Here is a 7,408-nt window from a genome sequence, read left to right as displayed (position 1 = left end):
TTTACTGACTGGTTAGCTACCCCCCTGTGGTTTTGACACATCACGAGGGCAGGCGAAGTGAATGTGTCTTGGAACACAAAGAGCAGACACTGTAGGGCCTGTGGGCGGGACCAAAGGCCGATGTGCATTAAGGAAATCTCACGAGCAGCGTTTGTATCAGTGATGACAAGAAAGGAAGATCAGGGCTGATGCAGGTGTGACATTGGCCGACAGGGAAAATAAGGAGTGGGTGGAGGAGGGGCCAGAGATGGTCACAGAGGCTGCAGCAGAAGAAGGGGTGGGATGGGTGGGTCTGGGTTGAGCAGAACCATGAGTTGTGAGCTTAGGTTCTGAATCAGCCTGAAAAGAGAGTGTCATAAGTGATAACTGCTGTGCTAAGACGATTCATTTTGAGATTAGTCTTGTTTGTCAGGTTAGTCTTGTCTAAGTCTGTCTGTGGGCGTTTCTGCTCCAGTGGAGTCGTGTCCCGGCACAAGACGTTGATTTGGGCTCTTAAAGACATGTTTTGTGTCAATTTGAGGCCTGTTTTTCTATCTTTCTGATCCCTGTGGTTTGGGAAAGATCTGTGTGCCGCTGAGGCGGTCTTATAAGTCTGACTTTTGTTCTTTCCGTTCACAACAGGCAAAGGTTTTTGCACTTGTGCTGAAAGTGTCAGCTGTTTAAAATCGATTAGGGGTTCAAACCGATTAAGTAGATCTTGACCTACAAGGAGAGGAATTGAGTTGAGTGAAGACAAGAAGAAGGGATGGACTACAGTCACAGGTCCGATTGTTAAGCGGATTCGAGCCATTTTGGTGAGGACAATGTTAGTGTCCGCGTACGGCTGGACTTCAAGGGAGCATGAACTGCAGTTCAGTTTTCTTCCGTTCACATCAATTGCTCTCTGCAATTTGTTGAAAAGCACGTGTGACATAACACTGATGTCAGCAGCTGTGTCAAGTATTGCTTCTTGTTGGAGCTCGTTGTCAAGGATAGTGGGCAGATAAAGTTTTTGATCTGGGCCCTTTTTAAGAAGGTTGCATAGAAATCATCTGAAAGGACGTTTGGTTTGGTTGTCAAGTGCATAATAGTTTTGAAGTTCGTTTTCTGAACTCACTATTTGTGATGCACTGTTTTGACTAAGAGCATGTTTTGGTTTGATGCTGGGTCCAATTTCTGCTACGTTAAGCTCAGATTGGCTAACTGGGCTTAGCATGGGCTCTGGGATGCCCGGGAAAAGTTCACCATCCTTTAAGGAGGTTTCCACTTTGGTCTGATGGTTTAAAGTGGCTGTCGTGACTAGCTCAGTTTTACCATCACTGTAAGACAGGTCGGTGTCTTCACCTTCAGAATCACTGCTTTGTTGCTCGTGTACTTCTGGTGAGATTGTTTCAAAGTTTTTGTTATACTTTGATTTTCTGTTCTTATCTAGGATGGTGAAGTGACCCCCCTTTTGGAAATTATGTTTAGTTTTGCAACTCTTTGCATAATTAGGGTCTCGTTCACGCTCATTGATATGAACTGTCTCAAGGTTGTACAGTGTGCTCACACGCTTTCTATGCTCTTGTTGACTAGGGACCTGATTTGGATAATTTCTTCGCTTCTTTGTTGGGCGAGAAGTTGTTTTTGAGCTGCAGGTGTCACAGTCTGGAGTCTTAAACTGTTTTTGGCAGTTTGACTCGAGATTAGAGTCCTCAGTCTGCTCTCTGTGGTTTAGCACTGATTGTTTGTGTTTTATAAACGCTCGGTTAGCTAATTCACGCAGCTGGCGACTTGTCTGTGTACGAGGACATGCAGCAATACCAAGGTGATAGTTGGTGGTGGGATGAAAATTTTCAATGAAGAGTGATTTGAAGATCAAATCTTCCTCCATTTCAAACTCATTTCTAGGACCAAAATACGTGTCACGTAGCCTGCAAAAAAAAGCCAGTGGAGACTCCTGTCGAGATTGCTTTACTGTGAAAGCTGCAAGGAGGACATCTGCATATCCTACATCGCCACAGAATTGGACAGAAAATGGGCCCACGATAAATATTGAACACCAAAATATATAGTTCCACCTATTATTTATTGAACGATTGGTCGATGTAGTAGTAAGTACCGTGCCAGGGCTGAATCTACATGACAGCTCACAGGCACGGAACTTCCCATATCTCCAAGGAGGAAAAATGAAAAAAATGGTGGCACTAAAGTAGGCCACATCACAGCCAGATGTGTGGTGAGAATGCAGATTTTTCAAGAAGTTACAAACATACATAATTGAAAAAAAAATCCATGGGAAGATTTCTTGCAAAGCATTGACACATCTCCAGGATTATTTTTTTATCCAAGGACAATTTACTTTATCTAATTCCTAAGATTTAGAAGCTTCCCTTTGATTTTGCAGCGTCAGGGAATATGCAAACATAAATAAATTGTTGTTGTCGTCGTCGTCGTCGTCGTCGTCGTCGTCGTTGTTGTTTCTATTTATATTTAAATTATTATTATTATTTTTTTTTTTCATTTTATAATTTTTGTAGTAGTAATATTATTATTTTTTTAGTAGTATTATCATGATTATCTGAACGAAAAGTGAAAAAGCGGGAAAATGCCATTACATGTGTATCTTTCTCATATAAAATTCACTTTTGAATCATCGCCAGAGATTTGCTTTCATAAAAATGCAAGATAAAAGATTAAAGTGAGACAGAGCGGGTACATTTAGGGCATGTGGCTTAAAAGCGGCCAACAGGCTTATGGGAGCAGGACGAAAAGGCCAGTGCTGTGATGATGATGTAATAGATGCTAGTTTGATATCAGCCGCGGTGCTACGGCGTCTGCAGAGACAAACAGCTGTCTATAGGAACAAAGTGACTGCAAACGGGTCAGAGGAGGAAACCTAAATGTATTGAAGCTGCTCCTTGTCAAAGCGTTATCAGACTTCCAACAACTTTGCACCGTTGGGCTTTTTTGTTCAAACAAACGCCGAATTTCCATAATCGTGCGACATGCTACAAAACACGATTCCAGTTCGACAGGGAGGACAAACTTTAGTTCAGCTTCATGCTTCAAGCTGCATTCACACTTGGTTTGGTCCTGTTCTAGTCCTGGTAAATGTTATAGTCTAGTAAAGGCTTTAAATTAAGATGTGTTTAAGCAAATGAGCGAGTTATAGAACGTGTATTAGCTTGTGACGCTGGAGCAATGCCTTACCAAAACTATTTCATGCTAAACTAATTCATTTTCATCCTGATCCAACAAAACGATAGGATTTCGGTTGGCTTTGTAACCTTGAATGAAAGCTCAAAGAAGCAAGGACAGAACCAAGTCCAACCGGTTTGCAATTAATTTAAGGAGAACAGGCAAAAAGCGTGTGAAAGGCTTATCTGGGTTAATCGCCTTTTAATGTCTTTCCTCCCCTGGATAACTCAATCTATAGGCTGTTATTTCTGTTTTGCCATTTTCAACAGCGCCTCCCGTAAAAGTCGTAAATCGTGACACAAAACATAAACTGGCATTTCTCTTGACTCGCACTTGACCTGTCCTAAAGATAGGAAGACCTCGAGCTAAATCTGACTGGAAATTTCACCACTGGCCCCGAAACCATTGTGAAAAAATATTGTGACATTTCGCACAGAGACTGCAGCGCCGGGGACGAGACTCCAGCGCCGGGGACGAGTCTGAGGCCGAACAAGGCGGAAACTTGGCCAACGTGATGGCAGAGTTGTTGGGTGGACACTACATAACGGTGTGAGGCATCTTAAAAACAGGCCTGAGCTTTGAATCGCAGCTGAACAAATGATTTCACATTTTCATCTAAAAGCGAACGACTGCGGACACGAGATACAGTAAGCAAAGAACAAAGGACAAAGCCGCCCTGATTAAAATCTAAGAATTAGCGTTGTCTGGTAGGTTTTTGGAGGTTTGATTAATCACTTTGAGAATACATGTTTATTTATGCCATCATTTAAAGCACACAATTGCAAATGTGTTTAGAGTCGAGTCAAAATCAGTTTAAAAACAACAAAATCTGCCCTTATTATTGCCATATAAGGATGCAAGATCGGTCGCAATTTGAATGGATGTAATTAGCTTAAGAAATGCATGTCAAAGAGGTCGAGAGTCTCTTCATTTAAGCTTATTTCCTCTATGAAACCGCTTATGGTCAGGCCAGTTAGGAACAGAAATATAAACCTACAGTTTTATGCCGCCCTAGGAGCAACTATGCTGGGGGAAGTATGGCAGCTTGAGCACTATCCTCTGCTTATGACTACTTTTCCAATCAACAATATTTATTCATATTTTATTTTTGTTCATTGCTGTTCACATCTTTTTCTCCTTCTTCCACTTCCCTCGGGGAGTGGTTCTGTTTCAACCACATGCCAAACTGTGGATCCGGATGCTCCTCGCCGGCCTGGAAAAACGCTCTTCTTCAGATGAACGACTCTTCATCTGCCTCGAGGAACTGTTCTCCAGAGGCTCCACAGTCTGTCTGCAAAGCTCCGTCCCAGGGAGTCGGATCTCTCTGAGGTTTGCTAGTTTTTCCTGGCCGAGAAGGAGGGTCTAAGGACACGGGATGCTAGGACATTTCTAAATTCCTATGAACATTGCGTAATCTGTTTTCATTGTCGCCCTTCGAGGAAACTGCTGTTGGGCCTAACAAAAAGTAACTGAATTGTCCTCCACAACAAACAACAACATATTCCACTTGAGTCTAAATAAAAACTGCTAAACCTGTAGTTTAATTTTGAACAAACATGTTCTGAAATAGGCAGTTTGTCAGTTCATGTTTGTCTTTTTTTCAAATTAAAATAAGACATAATGAATCATGAAATATGAACAGAATCCGATTATTAAAACACAAATTGCTGATCAAATAATCAAAATAATAAATCGAGATTTTTTTTTTATAGTTCTTTCAGTTCTACTTTCTTTTGCAATTTTCTTTTACTTCTCAGTGTCCAAACTCGGGAGAAGTAAGATGCACCTAATGCCACAGCTGCCCCGGGGTCAACGGGGAGAAACGAGACTGCCAATCTGAGCCTCTCAAGCTCCACCAATCACAGCCAACATTCAGACTTGGGCACGAAACTTCACCGTGTGGTTCAATGACACGGCGAAAGCGTGCAGTCCTTCCAATGTTGCTCATATAAGATAAGATGAGCCTTTATTAGTACACACAATGGGGAAATTTGAGTGTTGCAACGCAAGTAGGTACAGAAGTATAATTACCTTTTTAAAAACATGCTGAAAGGAAAATGAATAATCATATTAGTCCATTATTCATATGTTGTTTTTTGACTTCCTTTTCAAAACTAACCCATTGAGTATGACCCACAGTCTACTTTTTTGTTTAAAGTGCCCCCTACAGGTCGGACAACTCATTGAACTAAAATGCAGTTACGATAAATATGTTTCGAATTTTGCTAAAAATGATAAATAACACAGAACAGGTTTATAATTTCACTTCCTGTTTGTAATTGATGACATCATACTAGGAAATTACCCAGCGAACACTGGGCAAAAACTACTCTAATGTCACAATTTGTTTTATTTAACAAGTAAAAAAATATGAGACTTTATTTTGTTGAATGAATGTTTAGAATATCAAAAAAGTTGTTTCTATGTGTAAATTCTGCATAAACTTTGACTGGAATGACTGTCCCTTGTATGATATCACTTCCTGTCCACAGGTTCAACGTTTTCTCCACAAATACCTGCTCGATTGGTGTAAAACTATAATGTATATGTACAACAGGTATAAATACACCGAATCAAGTCTAAATTAGAAAATTGTAAAAACCTGTCAGAGGCACTTTAAATCACAAGTCGGTGGGCAAAGCGAGGGGGAAGGTGCAAACGCCCAGTGCAGGATTACAGTATCATAAACAAGCATAAATCTCTCAAAATATAAAACAAGAGTAAGCTAGGATGAAGGAAAACCATTATAACTCAATTTTGTATCGTTTCGTGCCCGGAGTCGTTGTGAAAACTGAGCCTTTCCCGGTTAAATAAAGGTCGATAAATAAATAATTTGTGTTACAAGCGTTGGTAAACTCACAGAGAAGAGTCAAATGCCTGAAACAAAGCGTTGCCCCGTTTCACATTAAAGTTACTCTTGTCCGACAGGATCAATACTCGACGGCGGGAGGAACTTCACACTTCTACATTCGCCCGGAATCTAAATGAGTCTACTCGGTTTGGCTGACAATGAGCAAAATCACCGCGCTGTGTAATGAGTCTGGCAGTTGGTTGCGCGGCGCGTTCAAGAGTGGAGTTGATAATAAACTCGGTCAGCGACGAAAGGCGAGGAAAACAAAGTGGCGGAGCGCGGAGTACGACGGGAGTGACAGGGGAGTCTCTGTGATCACGCCGAGAGAGGAGTCCAGGCGAAGCTCGTTAGAGGAAGGATGAAGACGAGCCACGGTCCAGGGTGCAGTTCATCAAGGCCACACGAGGCACTGTGAACAACCATTGGGCGTGAACAAGTCCAAAGAAGAGGAACGGTTTTACGCGCAAGAATCGCTGGGACGGATAATGGTAAAAAAAATCTAAACGATGGCTTTCTTTCTTTCTTTTTTTTCTATTTTTTTTTTTATAAAAGAATAGACATAGAAAAGAACATAAAATAATAACGTTTGTAGACATCAAGAGTTAGTTTCTATAAACAACGTACTTCAAATGTTGCATATCCAAAACAACAACACCATAATCATATTTACATTTCAATATATGGCCCAATTATCTGACCAATTTTATCATTATTATTTGTCAATTTAATTTTCTTCCTTTCTTTTTTTTGCCATTTTATTAGAACATGGGACAACAAAAATAACTCTCTCACACACACACACACACACACACACTCTTTGTTCATTGTTTGTTAAATTTGACTATTTTTAAGTTTCATCCTGAGGTTATTATTCCCATTGTGTGTTTGTTTGTAATGACATTAGTCAGAGCGGATTGAGTCCTCCATCTTTTGTGTGATTCCAATTTTTGAGAAAACTTAAACGGTTAAGATGCTACTTCTAACAAAACCAAAAATATATTAATAAAATCAGATGCTTTTCCAGATTTCCAGCGGTCTAAACTTTAGAGCCGGTTTTCACGAATAGACGAATAACGGCGATGAAGAACTCGCTCTCTGCCAATCTCCTGCACGTTTTTTGGCAATTTGCTTTTGTCAACAGTGACTGCGATTCGCCCTTCGCCCTTCCACAGCTGGACGTTCGCTCTGCGCCGCGAGAGGAAGCAGAGGCAAAGCGTCGCTGTGGAATCCTGACGAAAACGCCAAAAGAGACAAAAGATTACGGCTCACGAGAAACAGACGGGAAGAAGAAAAGAAAAGGAAAACGAGCTTCGAGTTTAAGATCTGGACTGGAAATGCATGGATTTTTCTGCCTTCCTTTTGGTAAATAGTGTTAAAAATTACAATTACGTCACCGTT

The sequence above is a fragment of the Eucyclogobius newberryi genome, unplaced genomic scaffold (assembly GCF_026437365.1).
Source record: "Eucyclogobius newberryi isolate DKJ021-1_F unplaced genomic scaffold, fEucNew1.0.hap1 SCAF_1, whole genome shotgun sequence".
Lineage (NCBI taxonomy): Eukaryota > Metazoa > Chordata > Actinopteri > Gobiiformes > Gobiidae > Eucyclogobius > Eucyclogobius newberryi.
This window is presented reverse-complemented; position numbering follows the sequence as displayed.